Source organism: Argiope bruennichi, chromosome 8, assembly GCF_947563725.1.
Source record: "Argiope bruennichi chromosome 8, qqArgBrue1.1, whole genome shotgun sequence".
NCBI lineage: Eukaryota > Metazoa > Arthropoda > Arachnida > Araneae > Araneidae > Argiope > Argiope bruennichi.
Genome location: NC_079158.1, coordinates 98,342,850 through 98,361,784, shown reverse-complemented (window position 1 = coordinate 98,361,784; position 18,935 = coordinate 98,342,850). Strand labels below are relative to the sequence as shown.

The following is an 18,935-nucleotide window of genomic DNA, read 5'->3' as shown; positions in this document are numbered from 1 at the left end:
GATATAACATTAGTTAAGTACATCATTTGTCACATTCGGAATTATTGTACATAAATCGCAATTTTAATACTCTAGTTTGAGTGTAATTTGAAATCTTTCGAAGTATTTACGTTTTTTGTAAAACAAAGAAGTTCAAAAAAAAAAATTGTTAAGTTATCGCCCACGAAAAATCATTAACTTTCGGTATCGTGTTTAAACATTTAAATTTTTTTCAAATTAACATATTTTTTCAGAAGTTTATATCTGTATTGACAAAATTCCAAAAACTTGTGAAATTTTTATTATGTGAGAACAAGATGTTGTTTTGGTTTGGGGTTTTGAAGTCTCAAAATGCACGATCAAAAAATTGGCGCTTTTCACTTTTGAGGCATAATTTTTTTTCTTTTTTAGGGTTATTAGAAAATGCTAAAGAAGTTTGTCACATTTGGCGACTTATCGCCAACAAAAAAGTATAGCATGGTGCGAATGTCTGAAACGTACCCGATTCTTTTGTCTGTCCAATAAAGGGTGGTGAGAAGCTATCGCCTGAAGAAGCACAAAGAAGAAAACGGAAATCAACGCGAAGCAGCGAGGAGAGGTATCGAAAATTATACATATATAATATTTTTTTAGTGTTCAATTTTTCTGACAAAAATCGTTTTGGAGTTCGAATGATTTTGAGTTGTCGGGAAAAAAAAAAAAAAAAAAAAACCGTTTTCTAAATATCTGCGCTTGCGTAATCTGACAGTCACGTGATTGTTTCAAACCGGTTTAGAACTGGTTTTTTTCACGAAAAAAAAAATGTTTGTCTTGAGAAAAAAAATTTTAGAATTCGATTGATTATGAGATGATCAAAAACCATTGCTTTTCTAAATGCTGGTGATTGCGAAATATGAGTCATGCGAGAACTTGATTTTTTCGGTCGGATTGATACTACATGTCTTTAAAAAAGTAATGTTCTCACATGATAACTTGAAAATTAGCAGATTCCAATTTTTTAGATTTATTATTATTTTTTTCTCTTTACATACGTCACATTTATTCACTGCATTTATAACTTCTTTTCTGGGCAACATAAATTTTTCCTAGAAATATATCAGCCTATGGTAAACTCACCACGCAAGAAAAAGTTATATTGGAACTATTTCTTTAAAAGAACTCTATTCTTCCATTTTTAATCCTAATCCTTCCACAAAAGACCACGGGTATCAAAAGAACGCCATTGAAGAAAAAGATTACTTGAACCGAAACGTGTTTTCGGGACTGCTCGTACCTCCCCCATTGGAAACAAAGAGAAGGCCTGCATAGCGATGCAGAAAGACCCGGCCACCAGGGCCATAAATTCGAAGTTTTAAGAACGGATCCTTTTTTCTGAAAGGCCGCGTACAATGTGTTGGCACAGGAAAAGATGCGGAGTGACGCAACAACAATGCCGGGAGAATCATTAACCTTGACTGTAACGGCAAGAGAGTTTCTTTTATGTCCAGGCGGTACGCTTCGTGACGCATCTCAAGACTAAATAGGCGATCCGCAAGCCATGCACGCAAAATGGCCATTGCAGGGCGGCTTGATACCGCAAGAGTAAATACTGTTTTATTTAGTTTTTCATTTTTATCTATGGTGTGGAGTTGAGATGGATAGATGGGTTTTTTTCTCCTCTAATAACTGGACAGAAGCATGGAACTATTTTTTTTCTTTCGTTCAATGGGGATTCAGTAGCTGAACAGTTAACCTTTTCTCACCGGTTTTTTTTTTGTGTTTTTAAAACTGCATGATATGCGTGTGGGGGCATGGGAAACATCATCTGTTTGAAAAAGGGGGCATGGCGAAAACAGCACAACAAACGATATTTTATTTGAAGTAGTTTTCGATGAGTTTGAACTCATTTTTATTTAATGCGGTGATTTATAATGGGTGCATAATTATATAAGTCGTTCCTCGATAAATAAATGATTATATTTGTTATCTTGGCAGTGGAGGTTGTAAATCAAAATAAGTTTCTACATTACGAGAATTAGAAGTTATAAGTGGGTGCAATTATGCAATCGAAAACAGCTACCATTTTTATTGATTTTTGGTTCATTCTTCATTCTGGTTTTAATTGTGTTTTCGTTTTCCATGCAGAAATTGAATGTGCCTGCAATTTCTCTAACTTGTGATAGTCAATTTTGGAAAATTTAACTTGAATTTTTCTTTCTTTTTGTGGAAACAATTATATCATAGCATATAGAAATAGTATATAGTGATTCCTTAATTCATGATTCCGGCCAAATTTAAGAACAGTTCTTCTATAGAGTACATATATTGCCCAGAAAGGGTCTTATATATAATGGTTTTTTTTTAATTAATATATTTTTCTGTTAATTTTTTTAGGGGGAATGCTCATAAAATTTAATTCGGTTCCTATTTGCATTTTAGTTTGATACTCTATTGTTCGGTATAATATGGTAATTCGGTATTCGGTATAATGTAACCATTTCAATACTCATCATAAAAACTCTTCGCCCTTTAACTGCACATTTATTTGAAACGACTTTTGTATTTGAAGCGCATTTAATTTTTTGAATATGTGAAGACAGCAGCTTTTACGTGAAAATCCATTTATTTTTTATTATTCAGAATATATACTGCTACAAGATACTGAGATAATTTAAATTAATTAGAATTTAAAAAAATGGAAACATAAATTCAAACAAATACGGAACGTTCTCAGTTGCCAAATTTAAATTCCGAGTTTTGCGACCTCTATATAGTTTGTAAAATAATCGTATTGAAAACAATATTACCTCAAATATTTTATGATTAACTTAATTGTATTTGATTACTGATAAATCTCGATAATTAAAATTCAATGTAATATATATTCACCTGCTCTGAAGAACTTAGATTCGATATATCATCTGCAAATGGTAATAGAAAAATAATACCGGAAAAATTAAACCGTAGATAGTAGAAATTACTTCCACTATACCCTCACTGATTGAAATAGTTCGACTCCTGTTTCTATAGCGACCGCCACAACGCAGACTTGACGTCTGTGCATGCTCTCGAGGAAAGATAGCATTCGTGTAATTTTCATTTAATCCTCCGTGTTGTGTTTCCCACATTTATTTTATTGATCTACTCAAGAATCTGTTAGTCTGTCTTTTTTATTTAATTGTATGTTTGTTTACTTGTAATTTGTATTTCAATAAAAATCTTTCGCTGTCTTAAGAGATTTCGTTGCTTTTATTTTTTATTGAGTTATATCGCTTAAAAATACACAAAGTAGATTTATATACATTGGAGTATAACTATAACATAAAAGTATAACATAACTATACTTTTATGTTTTAACATAACTGTACTAATGTTATAGTTATACTAACTGTACTTTTATGTTAATTATACTTATAGTTATACTATAATTAAAAGTATAACATAGTATAGTAACTATAAAAACTATAACTATAGACTATAACTATACATAGTAACTATAAAAATACGATGCATTTTACAGAAGAGCCTATTTTAAACAAAGCAACTTCAAGTGAAAAAAAAAAAAGAAACTATCGCTTATGGTCTCTCTAAAACTTTCCCGCATACTTTAATAAACTTGTTATGGCAGAGAACATCTTGTGTGGCATTGGCGTCAACAGCTACGAAATATTAACTTCTGGCGTGAATTAAGCATTTTTACTGAATCTTTTATGTCATCTTGGCGAGTGTTTTGGCGATTAATCCCTGGCATGAAGTCAAAAGTATCCTATAATCGAATTGAGGTTTCAGAAACTTTCTTTCCAACCGACTGAAACAAAAATTTGACATAAAACTTCACTTTAAGTCACAAAATCAGGTACCAAATTTGATATGTTTAAGTCATTACGGTTTTTGAGTTAGCGCGTTTACATATTTCTGAAAGTATAGACCGACTGATGGTCAACTCGTTGTTAAATTTCGCTCAAAATGTGATAAGCGTCTATACTAAATATGTGTGCCGAATTTTACTATCTAGCTCTCTTCGTTTTGTAGTACCGTGTTAACTTATATTCGAATAGTCGGACAGACGAACTTACTTCGAACAGATTTTACTTAAAATTGGATAGAAATATGCAAATTTGGTGTAAGAATGTATACTAAATTTCAACCATCTAGCCCAAAGCATGTTTGAGTTATATTTATCACAGACAAACAGACGGGCATTTTTTAAAAGTGTGTTTTTGCGGACTCGGGATGGTCTTAAACGTGGCAATTCGTCAAAATCTCGACTTCGAATTTTTTGACGCTTACTATATTTTCCGTATTCTACGCATACAAGAAAGTAATTATTTAGTATACACATTATAAGCGTTAAAAGCAAAACAACAACAACAACAACAACAACAACAACAAAAAACAATAAAGTAAAATGTTGTGTGTCTATTGCTGACTGAAACTATAAGTCAGAAGATCGTTTTTTTCTAATTAAATTATGTAGATATTTGTTTCATAGACTTTTTACTGTTGTTGATATCAGATTATTTGCATTATTTGTCTTTTTCAATTTATATCTGTTCATCTGCTGCCAAGAGTTTCAATATGATATTCAAAAGTCTATTTTAAACTGTAGGCTTAAAATATTTCCAATTGTAAAAATATAATTGCTGCAAAGCTTCTTTCAGAGATCTATTCCAAAACGAGTTGAGCTATGTTGAACAATGTTCTTAAAAGTCTTTACTGTATATATAACAATAACAAAAGAAAGAAAAAAAGTTTGACATAAAGTTTTAAATTCATTGAATAAAAGTGACTTAAACACTTCTACGGCATCTTCCAATTTCAAAAGAATCGTGTGTAAAACGATACTTATTTTCAAAAATGTAGGTCTTCAGTGTATTGAATAGATAGATAACTCGCTATCGCGAGAACTGGTCATGTTTCTCTTAAATTTCCTTTCCCCCTATCTAATTTTCCGATGTCGGACACCAGATGGCGCGGATATCAGAGATCATAATTTTTTTCTCCCATCGTCCTGCCTTATTTTATGTGCTTCTCTCGTAAAAAGCGCGTCGAAAGGGAAGCCCGAAAAAGCAAAAACTGTGTCGCACAGCGCTCAACCAGTTTCTGCATAAAACTCTCGTCGACTCAATTCGGATGTGTGTCGCCTCTCGCTCGTTGCGACCGGTTTGTTTTGGCAAGCCACTTGCCTCACGTGCTCCCATTCGAAATGCAGCGCGCGACCGGTGACGGCGTGTAGCACGTTTCTCGGGGAATAACATATCTGGTGTTAAGATTTGGAATGTCACTGGAGTGTTGTTTGTGAATTCTCACGTACCAGTAACGGAGCAGAACTGCTTCTTTTCGTTGAAGAGATTTATCCTTTTGGTAAGTCGAATTTGTTATCATTCCTTGAATTTTTGATAACCACTATTGAACTTTTCCCTTAGGATTTGCGTTGTATTGAATGGTATAATGTGAAATTCGTGTTGAAATCAAGATATGATCTTGTTTTAATTTTATGTTTCAAAAATATTAAAAGTTTATTTTCAGGTATTTTGTTTTATTTCATCTATATAAATAAAAGGGAAAAATTTACGAATAGTTTGTACACTGTAAAAATCCAAACTACGATTTTTTTTATTATTATTATCTTTAAATATTATGAACTCCAAAGAAAATTTCATGTCAGTTAAGTCAACTTTTAAAAATTAACACTTAATATTATTAAAAGTTCATTTTCAAGCGTTGTTTTATTTCATCTGTATAAATAAAAGTGAAATATTCGCAACTAGTTTGTTGGCTATAGAAATCCAAACTACTGATTTCATTTCTTTATCTATTTTTTTTCTCGCAAATATTATGAACCTCAAGGGAAGTTTTAGTGAAGATTTCATGTCAATTAAGTCAACTTTTAAATATTTCATCATATAAAATCATTAAAAGTTTGCTTTCAGCTATTGTTTATTATTTCATTTTTATAAATTAAAGTGAAAAATTCACGAATAGTTTATACGCTATAGAAATCCAAACTACTGATTTAATTTTTGTTTTGTTTTTGTTTACAAATATTATGATCCTGAAAGAAAATTTTACTGAAGACTTCATGTCAGTTAAGTCAACTGTTAAATATTTCATCATTTAAAATCATCTTTCTCTTTAGAAAATATTTCATCACTGTCGTTTCCATTCTAATAGAACGAAAATATTCATATTTTAAATCATTTTTGTAAATGCGATTTTCTATTCACAATGTTTGGATAAATTTGGAGTCTTTCTTTAAATATTATTAACAATTTATTAAAAAGAATGCTCTTATCGTGTTTTTAAAAAAATCGTTTTGATACAATCTGTAATCTTTTGAAAAGATATGGGACTCAAAAATTGTTTGCTTGCTACTGATGCTTGTATTTTAGTTGAAAAAAATAAAATTGCAGACGATAAGATGATTATGTGTAATATAATATTTTATATAAAAGCGTTACTTTACATTCCAAATGTTATGTATGTTTTTAAAAGTACATAGTGGCGCGTTGGTTTTCTATTGAATGCTAATAACAAGCATGTTTCTACCTCGTAGCGTTAAGTCGTTGATAACGGCCTGCTGTCTTTATCTGATTGAATATATGATAATTATGAGCTTTTTTATATTACAAATATGTGACATTTTTTCTCATACATATTAAAGATTGATTCATGGTAACTAATTAAATAGTTGTTTTTTATTAATAAAAAACGTGAAAACATTTTCGTTTCGAGCAATATCAGCTAGTAAGACAAATTTGCATTTTTTTTCTTGCACAAGCAATCTATGTTTATTGCTTTATCTATTTATTACCGTACAAATAATTTACATTTGCTGTTTTATTCATTTATTCACACGCGAGCGTTCTGTATTTAATGTTTTAACTCTGTATGAAAATCTACATATATTGAATAAATGCGTCATATAATATTTTACTTAATTGGATGTAATGGGTAATGAAATCATCTGTTTATCGCCATACAATTCTCCAAATCCCGAATACCAAAATGAATTTCTTGCTATTTAAAATTAATTGTTAATAATACAAATGCTTAGTAATGGTCATTTTTAATTAATGAGATCACTATTGTTGTTTATATTTAAATACATATAAATGTTATTATTTTAAAATTTTATTACGCTCATGGTGTGTTGCAGTAGACGTATTCAATGTGAGCATTTGGTTGTAATTATAAATTGCTTTACATCATTGTGGCAGAGATTATTAAATAATCATCTTTAAAACATCGTGCTGTTTTCTTTGATAAGTCAAATTAACAATGCTTAGCAAGCTTCGAACGACCGCGCTGTTATACAAAATTCAGCTATAAACTTTATGTATTCAATAAGGTATAAAACGAGTTTTTTTAAAGTAAACAATTCTTTTAAATATAAAGCTTCAATACTCACAGTATTAAGGAATGCTTTCAAACTGATTTCTTTTCAAATATTTCAGTTATAGTGAAAGTCCGTTTAGATATGTTTCAAGAAATTACGAAAAATGACATAGTAATGGGAAGAAGTATAGTCAAAATTTTAATAAACAACTTGAATTATTTTAAGTTTAATGCTATCAGTGCATATTCATTTAAAAGTAATAATATAATATTAAAAGTAATAATTACGCTTTTTAAGTAATTATAGTATATTACTATGTTGTATTGAAAGTAATAATTAAATTTTGTTATTAAATTTCATCGTTAAATTCCGAAAAATCACATCTTTATCGCTTATTTTGAATTTTAATTATACATTTGTTGCGATTTTTTTTTTTTTGTACATACAAGTAAACATTTAATTAAAAAAAATCGTCTGATTTTGTATAAGTACAGTATAATAAATAGAATTAATTCCCTGTAATGTTTTTCCACTTGTGTTTTAGAAAATAAGATATCTTTTACATTTTACATTTGTAAAAAACAATGGAATAATATCTTAATATTCTTTTCTATGCTTAAATTAGTATCCGATAATTTATCTCCCATTAAGTCATTAATTGTAAATAAATTCGTAGTTAGAATATCCGTGTGCTAAGGAAAATCTTTTTAAAAAGACCGAAGAAATAATGACCGAATTAAAGAATTTGCAAATTTTAGAGATGGTAAAAAATGACGTATAAATGAAGTTTTGTGGCGTATAAACGAAATATGTTTCAATTACGATGGTTAAAAATGATTTGAGACTGTTATGAAATGACGTATAAAAGAAAAATACAAACAGTGATTTGCGGTGCTTTTAAATATAATTCGGCTATCAAGAAAGAATTTTATTTTGGCTTTCATAGTTGTTTACACTATTCTTGAATTCTATCCAAACCATTAAGGTTATGTAAGATGATAGCTCATTATTTCTTCAGCCACATTTACAAAAAAAAAAAAAAAAAAAAAAAAAGTGCATTTCTTTTAATTTTTATTTTAACTTTTTTTTTATGCTTAGAAGAGATTTAAATAAGCTCCAAAACTTTTTTTAAAATTTCTATGATTTCTTCATTCGAAACTTATTGCTTCATTTAAAAACTTGCATATATATTTATCATCGATCATGCTGAAACAAAATAGATGAATTTATTGGTTCTGTCTGCAGTTTTCGTGTTTTAATTTTTGACAATTATTGATAATCAATCAAAAATTTGATAGAAATTTTAATTGCATTAAATCTTTACTTTCATGTAGATTTTTTAATCTACATGTAATCTCATGTATACTATTTTTATATAAAATCTGCTTTTCTATAGATTATTCTAATACACATAATCCTTTTATTACACCATACCATTTTGTTAATTGTTCTTGATCATTGGTCGCTGCAATCACTTGAAGATAAAGGATATATCAGTTCTTTCTCCACTTCTTTTTATCTACCGTTAAATTACTACTTTAAATCAATAAAAAAAATTTCCAAAAGGTATGAAACAAATTTCGAAAAATAGTGATAGAGTAAATAAGTGTGCTACTTTTTTAAATTTCAAAATCGTTTGTATCAAATTTAAAAAAAAAAATTAATAAAATACAGAGAAAGAAATTTGGTATAAAAAATGAAAATTTGGTAAAAAAATGAAATTTTTAATTTTGAGATGATATTAAATTATTTCTTTTTGGATAATTTGTTCTGTAGTTACTGCAAAAGTTACCGCGAAATTTAGGTTAATTTATAATGAATTTAATGTTTAATTAGCTTTTGCAATTTCTAGAGTTGCAAAAGCTAATTAAACATAAAACTACTCAACTCTATGTTAAACTAATTAAACATAGAGTTGCATAAACTAGAGGGCCATTTTTTTCTATTCATATTATGTTAAAATATTTTTAGGCTTGAAATCGCTGATATATCAATCGATTGATATATTCATTTCCCAAATCTAACACATATAGGGTCTCTCTCTAAAAGTGGCATTATACCTATTCATATACTGTTCGTTTCAGCAATCCGAGATTCATTTTTGTGCGATTTTACCCCATAGAAGGGTGATATGTAGCTATTAAAATAATCGCATTTCCAGAGATCATTGTTAGGCTTTTACATTCAGGCGTTTTATTTCAGCTTCTTTATTTGTCATTTTGATTAGTAGTATTTTAATTAACCCTTTAAAGGGCCATTTTTTTCTAATCATATTATGTTTAAATATTTTTAGGCTTGAAATTAGAATAAGAAAAGGGATTCATTTAGCGTATTAGATAAATTTAATTTGATTAATTAATTAATTTGGTTAATTAATAATTGAGTAACAAATCAAGACACATCATTTTGTCTGAGATAAAGAACTGGGGCATCTAAGTTTCTGACTTACTAAAAAAAATTGTCAGAACTTATGTCAACCTACATAATTTCATACAAAGATGGATAAATTTGGTGGGAAGCATACTTCCCACGGCCCTAGAAAGGGTTAAAGAATAAGTGTACAAATTTTGGTTAAAATCGGCTCCGTTAACTGTTTCGACCTCTTCGGAAAATGCGTATCTAAATTGTCATAAACATATATAATAAATAATTAATTTTAAATATAATAATTAAACAGTTGTTATATAAATATATTAATTATATAAATATATTAATTATATTATCATTGAATACTCTTCATAACACGAAATTGCACTTTTTCCATGACGAGTACACTCGTTAAAAACTGGTTAAGAGGAGATGTTGCACATGCCTACATAAACAGCCGCAACGTATTTATACATTTTTTGCAGTTAGTCGCAATAGCTTTTGTCACCGGTAAGTGCGCATGTAATAGATTTGTGTTAGTGAGCACGCTATACGCACCAAGTCCGCAGAGATATATACCCGCATACGATCTGTTTAGATTAGAGCATATTAGTCACGGTTATGATGGTTAAAATGTATGCCATTAAAAGCCCTCATTCTCGTAATGCAAGTCACGATTTTCACTATCTCAGTCTTCATTTACGAAATATCTGGTTTATAGTTCATAACAATAAAATAGATTTTATTTCATATGCTATGCAATGGTAATGTCTGACATACGAATGGCGACGTTGATGTTTATGGATAATATTGTGTTTCTAGCTATAAATCTTCTTCTAAAATACGAATGTATTTTATTTTGCAGAAGAAAGGAGTATCATTTTTAGGAGTAAATAATATATATAAATATTTTCCACTCAATAAGCATCACTTGTAATATAAATTGTCAAAATGCATTTTTTATATAATAATTATTTCACACTTTTGTTAAATGATATGCCGATTTTTTTTTAAATATTACGTTTTTATTTTCCCGCCTTGTTTACCAGGAGATGGTATCGTAATTAATAAAGAAAAATTGATCTAGAGATTTTGTTGAATTTCCTCGTTTCAGATCTCTTGAGTTTCAAAAAGCACATTTTTCGAATTATGACTGTCTGACTCTCGTGTTAATAATAACTCGGCATAACCAAAATCACAATTATTTATTGGCACGAATGTCACTGTCTTCAAATTTGGTAAGAATTGCTCTGCCGTCTATATCCATGTGAACACGATAATTCAAAATTACAAATAATTGAATAGATGAAAAATATGTATATAGATTTATCTTGAAGAGTTTTATATCTGCATCAAAATTTGGCTACAGTCGGTCACAGGATTGACATCGGTCAGTCTCTAGTCTGTAGCAATTGTGGTACTCGAGCCACGGTATTATTTTTTCACCTCATGTCATCTTAAGTTTCTTTATAAGTGTAGTTAACACCCAAAGCAGGTGGGTGTAATTTCGATTCTTCTCTTCTTCCATATGTTAACAAGTGCCAATGCCTGGTATTTTTAGGCTCAGGTGATCTCTTGTGTTTTTACAAATGTAAATAATGTCTGGCGATTACGTTATTTCCATTAGTATCGTAGCAAATGTAAATATCATGTAGAGCGCAACATTATTTTGTATCTGCTTCGTTGTATTTGGGCTATAAACTTACATGGCACATAAGCGTTTTGTCTCTGTGGCTCCGCTTAAGATAACCAGAAGGACAAGGGGGTTTCTGTGCCCCTGCTGTTGCTCTTTTCGCTACCCTTCTTGCAGGATGTTCAAATGTATATTACTCTAGATGACATCTGTTTTAAGCCCCGTTCCGACGACCTGTGACCTTACGGATATAATCGAAAATCTGCCAAATGACCTATTGTAGGACCACCCCCACCTATGGACGACGATCGGGAGCTTCTCGCAAATTGTCATCAAAGGACTTCAGAAAACAACAAGAGAGGGGAAAGTGTGCCAGACTCGGGCACGGGTCGTCAGAACAGCGTCTTAGTCAAATTCACCGATAGTGAATAACATGAAACTGACTCAGGACTTGGCATTATTTTTCAATCGATTATGCCATCATACTGTGCCTGGAGCTTATCATTATCTTTTCACTCAGATTTATATTAATATCTTAGCAAGTGTAAATGTCGCCCAAAGCATTATATTATTTTTTTCATCCCTTTATTATATTTGGATTTATAAAGTTTCCTTTCCATGGCGCAGTTTAAAACAGCGCCTGAGGCATTTATGTCTATCTTACTCTAGTCGCTCCATCACTGCAGCATGTCTTCTAATACCCCAGAGTGTCTTCTCTGGCGACATCTCTTTTGATCAATTTCATATTCGCCAACAGTAAATTAATAGCATTTAATATTCAATCCTTCCTTTCGCTACTTTCATTTTAGAACCGTCTTCAACGGACATTGCTTTGAACTTAAAATTATTCTCTTATAAAGGGACCCGCAGGACAGAGCCTTTCCAATTCGAACATCTCCTTTGATCAATAGAGCGCACAGCAATGAAGACTCAAGCCTGCCAGGGCGAATTGTGACTGACAGGCGGGCTACCCCCTTTTATTTAATTCCTTTGAGCGGCATCTGTATTCTTTCATCTCCTTTCCACTTACCTTCCCGCCATTCTGTGTTCTAAGAACAAAAATGGGATTTTTTCTCCCCCCCCCCATTTTTGCCCCCCCCCCCCCCTCCCTCTTTTCTAGAAACGATGTTGCTGGCGATGCACGATGTCTTATGTAAATTTAGTAATATCCACAGAAGCGAATACTGGAGAAAAGGATGCGTTGTAATTTCTCCGCATTGTATGGAAATGGGAGTTCGAATGCGGATTGGAAGGAAGAAGATTTGGGGGTTTGCTGGCAGAAGTGAAATGGGAAATCTTTTGCATTTGTGTTGTATTTCCAGCAACTTCTTTTTTTTTCTCTGATTCGTTTCATTCTTAGGCTCGAAGTGCTTTCGATTCAGCATTTTATGCCAAACGTGTTTAATTCCTAATGTATTTTATTGGAAGGAAATATCGTTTTGTTAGTATAAGATTTATGTGTGTAAAGATTTTATTTATTTATTTATTTTTGTTTCGTATTTGTGGAAATTTTAAAACCTCACTCTTTCAATTTTCTTTCAAATTATCCTTCTCTTTTTACTTTTTATAATTCGAAAAATAATTAGATTTAGGTTTATTATTATTATTATTTGCTTTCACTTTTATTCAGAGTGTAATTGAAATATCCAATGGTGGTAAGGTCTCGGCTTCGGAACCGGAGGGTTTCAGGTTCGTGTCCCGATTCCACCGAAGGACCATCGTGTAAGGGGGTCTGTTGCACGTTAAATTCGTCGTGACCAAACGTTCTCCCGCTGGTGTGGAGAGGGAGGTGCCAGCTCAGGTTTCGTTTTCGTCATCTGACCGAGGTTCAAAATTACGAGGTCCGTCCTAAAATAGCCCTAGTGTTGCTTTAAACGGGACGTTAATATAACTGAACTGAATTTATTTCATCTTTATATATGAAATGATATCTCTTAATTTAAATCTTCATTAATTTCATAATTTTTTAAAATCTTAAATGTGTCCATGTTATTTAATTTTAAAATTCTCTTTTATTTCCTGATTTAATTTTTTAAAAATTTAAATATTGGTAACACTTTCTAAAAAATTTATGACAATTCCAATTTCTCACTTTCCGAGTGAAGGGATAAAAATTCTCTTAACACTTAAGCATTCCTTTCAAATATACTACTTAAGGTTTCCTTTCCTCAGTCGACACTTGTCAAAGAAATTTCTAATAAAATCACTAAAGGGAAGAACTTATTTATCTCATGTGTGCGTATTGGTGCGAACAGAATTGGAATATCTAAAGCCATCTAATCTTTATATATATAATGATATCTCTTAATGTAAATTCGAATTAATTTCGTATTTTTTTAATCTTAAATTAGCTTGTGTTAGTTTATTTTAAAAATTTCTTTTATTTCCTGATAAAAAAAAATCCAACTTTATTTAATTATTGCTAACACGCGCTCTAAAAAAATTTATGGCTATTTCAATTTCTTACGCTCCAGTGAAGAGATAAAATTTTCTAACAAGTACGCATTCTTTTCAAAGATACCTAAGGCTACTTTTCTTCAGTCGACACTTGTCAAAGCAATCCCTAGTAAAATCACTAAAGGGAAAACTTCCTTCTCTTTGCTCTTGTGTTTTAATATGAACAAACGTATTCCGCTTTTCATCCCCATGTGCAAATTATTGCCCTTCCATTACGAAGTAAATTGAAGTTTATTCTAAAAGTATCATCTTCTCCGCCATGCATCTACCAAAATTGTGCTACATAATATGTAATATAAAGTTCAGTTGTGAAATACTTTCTATAAGGAGTTAGCTGTCTTTTTAATCCAAAAAATATTTTATTTAAAGTATTTTAATATATTACTTAAAATAAACGAAAGATTAGCTTTCAGTTTTTAGGTTGTAATTAAATCAATGAAGGTTTAAAAAAAAATACAGTGCTCGAAGTTCGATTTTGAAGTGTTCAAGACAGAAAAGACAGTTTGTATCGTGATCTTGGCTCTTCCTCGTTCAGAAGTTAAAGAATTTCTATATTAGCACTTAATCAGTTGACAGTTAACGTAACAATAACTAATTTTTTTTAAGGCGCTAAATAGTTTATATGCGTATGTAATAAATACTTTTACAACGGCATTTTTCTAAGTGACGCTACATTAATTGGTCTTAATTCGGTAGCTGCGTAATGCCGTACCTCCAACCGCTGCAGAATTTCCGTAGTTGCTGCGGAAATTGGGTGAAAACTACGGAATTACGGAAATATAATGAAAAAGTACAGAAAACTTCAGAAAGCGGATATAAATACGGAAAACTTCAAAATACGTTGAAAAACCCTTTTACCGAATCTTTACCCACCGCAGTATGGATAGTGAAAGTATTTTTAACATGATAAAAAAAAAGACCCTCCTTTTTTCCCAGAAAAAATGTTTCATCATGAATACAAAAAATTCTGACTTCATAACAAAAATGAATATGGGAGTTAGTTATGGAAACTGATACCTTAATGATACCTTAAGAAAAACAAAAATGCTTGTCATGTAATGAAACAAAATTTTAAATGTCTAATAAATAGTGTTAATTTATTTGATCAACAATATCGAGTGATGCTATTTTTATAAAATTATTTCTCTTATATATCTAGTCAATAATAAATGTTTTAAATAATTTTGAATGATGTTTTAATATATTTGTTTTAATTAGATAAAATTCTTTGGAAGTATCTATTTTTCAATAATTTGTTGATATTACGTTATATGTAATTTATTGGTAAAAAGTGTTATTGATGATTGGATAACCAATATTGGAGGGTATTTAGTGTTATAAAGGTTTTCTTTCCGGTTTATAAAATGAACACCATTTATTTGGCATCCTCTTTCTATGGTGTGGCTTCTACGAGTGAAGTGCGTATCTTCGTGTCCGACATTACATAATGGTCATTGATCGAAATAATCTAAGAAATAATTTCAGATTTTTGTATCTTTATATATTATATGAAGACTCAAATATAATGCGAAAAGGAACGTCCGCATCTCCTCAGAAGATACCTTCTTCTTGTGTACAGCCGACCACCCCTTCACCACTGAACGTAGCAATGTAGACTGGTTTTGTTGTGGCCGACTGCTATCTATAGCTTAGTCTGTCCATAACACTGACCAATTCACCAAACTGACATCTTCTTTGAGGCAATTGGCTCCTAAACTCAGAAGACACTGACGGCAAAAACGTTTTTTTTATGCATATTCATTGGGAACTACCGGAATCGTATGGCAGTGTTTCGGCTGCTTATTCGGAAGAAGAATTTTGTACTACGGCATGATGCTCACTCACGTGTTAGGGGTGTAATTAGCGGCATTAAATGCCTGAAAAGTGATTCATAACAGTTGAATAATGCTATTTCAATTTCTTTTTCTAGCTTCTGGTGAAAATGATTTGCTAAATTATCATTGAAGATTTGTCTGACACTTCTATCTCACGTGAGGTATATGTGAAGTATCCAACTGCTGTCAATGCACTTCACGCCGTTAATGCTTCTCCGACATTTTAGCGCTAATGATTCATCTGACACAAATGTCATGCGTACATCAATTGTAAGTGACAAACAGTTTGGTACATTGTTCGCAGTGTTGAGTAGGGTGCACCTACCTACTGCTATGTTGGAGAGGTAGTTAGCGACATTTTAGCTGTGTATTCTCTGTAGAGAGTAGTCGGAAGTATGTATGTATTACCAATTAATGCCTTTCTGACATTGTGTTGCCAATGACTTTTCTGACACATATCGTAGGTTACAGTATCGGCCTGATATGGTTGATTGGAGAGGGAGGGCCCCCTCTAGGCACTCTCTCGCCAACTTCAGTGAAATACTTCATTGGGCACTTCTTGTCATCTGACTCTTTTTCGTATTGACGAAGAAAAATAGTAACTTCACCATTAGAGACATCGATCTAAATATTGCAAATTTTGCACAGGTCGATTCATTCTATCATTCCTTTCCTTCTTAATTTCTAATGAAATATTTAATTGATCATTGAAATTTTTCTTTTTTATAGAAAGGGTTCTTGCAGTATTTATCACTTTTTCATCGATTGTCAGACGAAAATTTGATGAAGGGAATACTTTCTCAAGAACTGTCCTCATTTTCAATTACGGTTTAAAACGATAAGCTATGTCCCAAAATAGTTCTCCTGTTGTTTCAAAACGGGACGAAACAAATCGATTTTATTAATTTAAAAAAAGAGCATAATTTTATTTAAATGCAGACAAGCTCCCGTTTTGTTCATTTTCTTTTTATCTCCTCGAAACTCTGATTCTTATTTGTGGTTATATTTATTTACGTTAGAGGTCATTGCCTTACAGCAGCTGTGAAAGTCTGATTTAAATCAGTTTAAACAGACGAACTGTGAAGTTCAGCTATAACTGAACTGTGCTTTAAGACCTTGTTAAAACGTAACATTCACATAAAGCCTTTCTTTTTAGTTCGGGCAGAGAGACCATGCCATTTTCACGTTTATATATAACTTAATGTTGCATGAAGATTTTCTTTTTAATGGTTGAATGGTCGTTAACTGCATTTAAAGATCGTGCCTTTGTTTCGGAGTAAATATTTCTAATTATGTTTTTGACAGTGTCCATTAATAGAAAATGCTTTTCATCTCTAAGTGAAAGATTTAGCATTTACGATTTTAGCGGTGCCTTCTTTATAGAGTTGACCTTAATTCTTGAAAACTTGAAAGTAATTGATGAAAAGAGTTCTCTATGTTCGTTCGAATCCATTGAAGCGTTTCAAAAGTGTGTTCCAAACAAAGCGACTCCTTTCTAATTCATTGGATCATTTAAAAGAATAGTATTCTAACTCTGTTCTTTCATGAGCAAAATGTATGTCTCTGAATGTTTGTGTTTTTGTTTCAAATCAATTATGATTTTATCTCAGATAACTTGAAATTGCACTAATGCTTCGTTTATCCTATTTAATAATTTTGGACCTTTTTGCTTTCTCGAATAAGGTGAATGAATTAAGAATTATTGATGTTTCAGGTTTAAATCGGATTTGCAAATATTAAACCTAGAAACAACTTTATCTAGAGTATGGCAAGATGAAAATAGAAAAATATATTTTTTTAGAGTGAGATTACTTTGATACAAATTTAAACTATAAAAGGGGTTGATTAAGACATTTTGCAGTCCTATACAGTCTGCATTATGAGGTCTCTGTTTTAATAAATAGTCAATTTATTTCACATTTCAACTCATTTTTAATTTTAATTTTATTCATTTTTAATTTAGCATTCAAATTATTTATGTAGATTAATTATTTTTATTTTATTTATAAGCAGAGGTTCGATATTTATAAATACTGTAATAATCCAGTGAACATAATGAAACAGAAAAAGTACATAAACGATTGCACTTGATAAAATGTTATTATTAAAAATGTTCTTTTCTATATAGTAGTTTATATAGTTTATTTCTTAAGTAATTTAGCTCATAGCAGTTTAACATCTTTTAATGAAATGGCTTTCTTGTCTGTTTGCTTGTTTGTCTGTTCGATACAAACTTTTGCAATCGATTTTAAATGAACTTCCCGATAAGCTGAGACTTGAAATTTTAAACATAGATCAGAAATGGATGAACATGCAGTATTAATTCTCTTTCTTGTTTGTTCAGTGCAAATTTTGTCATCAGTAAGTTAGTTTAAAATCGATTGTCAAATTAAACACATACAAGACTAACAAGCGGAAAATAATTATTTAAATTAAATAAAAATTTAATAGACTACGTTTTTAAAACGGGCTAAAAAGTATAAAATAACTTCTCTTTGCTCTCCATATAGATTCACAACCACATACAAATTGTCTTTAAAATTTGTGATTGTGAAATTTTAAAATTCTTTATTATTTTTAATGATGTACGTCCTGCCTCTTCTCAGCCAAGTGGCCCTAGGCATCTGCCTAGTTGGAAATTCTCCGCTGACTATAAATTTCATTTCTACTGGTTAAGGATTTTAACTCTTAAAGTTTCTAAAAAAGGGCCTATGTTGAAATAAAAATATGTTGGAATTAGCGAAATATACAAGCTTTAATTAGTGAATGTTGACAGATATCCCAGTTTAATACTAACAGCGAAAATTTAATCCACGAACAAAATACTAAGACTTACGGCAAATAAGTCAGTTCCTCTTGAGATATTACTTTAAAACAAATTCTAACTGTAACAATCCTTAACATCCACTAAAGTCTCTTTTCACATAAAATTCTTTTTAAAAAAATTGTTTGTAAAATCATGCAGCAGTTATAAAACACACAAACATATAATTGGTGAGTAACGACTGATGTTCCAGTTTTAAACCGGAACAGCGAAAATTAAATCCAGGAATAGCATACTAAGGGCACGACAAATAAATAAGTTTCCCCGGAGAGATTACTTCCAAACAAATTGCAAACAATAAACCTTCTTTCCTCTCGCCAAAGAATTTTTCTTCTTAAAAATTTCTAAAAAGGGAAGATTTGGAAATAAAAATACGTGGGAGTCAATGAAACAGACGAGACCATTAACGCACAAAGAAATACTTTAAAAAAAGTAACGGTATAAACCTCGGAATTAAACAAGTTCATAAGGTTCTTTCTCATCCAGCGCAAATAAAAGAAATTGGTTGTTTGCAGTGCTTTG

At 30.9% G+C, this 18,935-nt stretch overlaps 1 protein-coding gene across 5 annotated transcripts in view; it reads left to right on the top strand.

The window, feature by feature from the left end:
• LOC129981090 (uncharacterized) overlaps positions 1 to 18,935 on the top strand; it is a 190,917-nt gene that overhangs the window by 26,471 nt on the left and 145,511 nt on the right. The window contains exon 2 of one of the 5 annotated variants that reach the window (XM_056091744.1): positions 391 to 577. The exons of 2 other annotated variants lie outside the window; for them this stretch is intronic. The gene's annotated coding sequence lies outside the window, so the exon portion shown is untranslated. Of the gene's footprint in view, positions 1 to 390; positions 578 to 5,007; positions 5,323 to 18,935 lie in introns of those variants that run through there. 2 more of the 5 variants (XM_056091746.1, XM_056091750.1) reach the window with 2 other exon arrangements.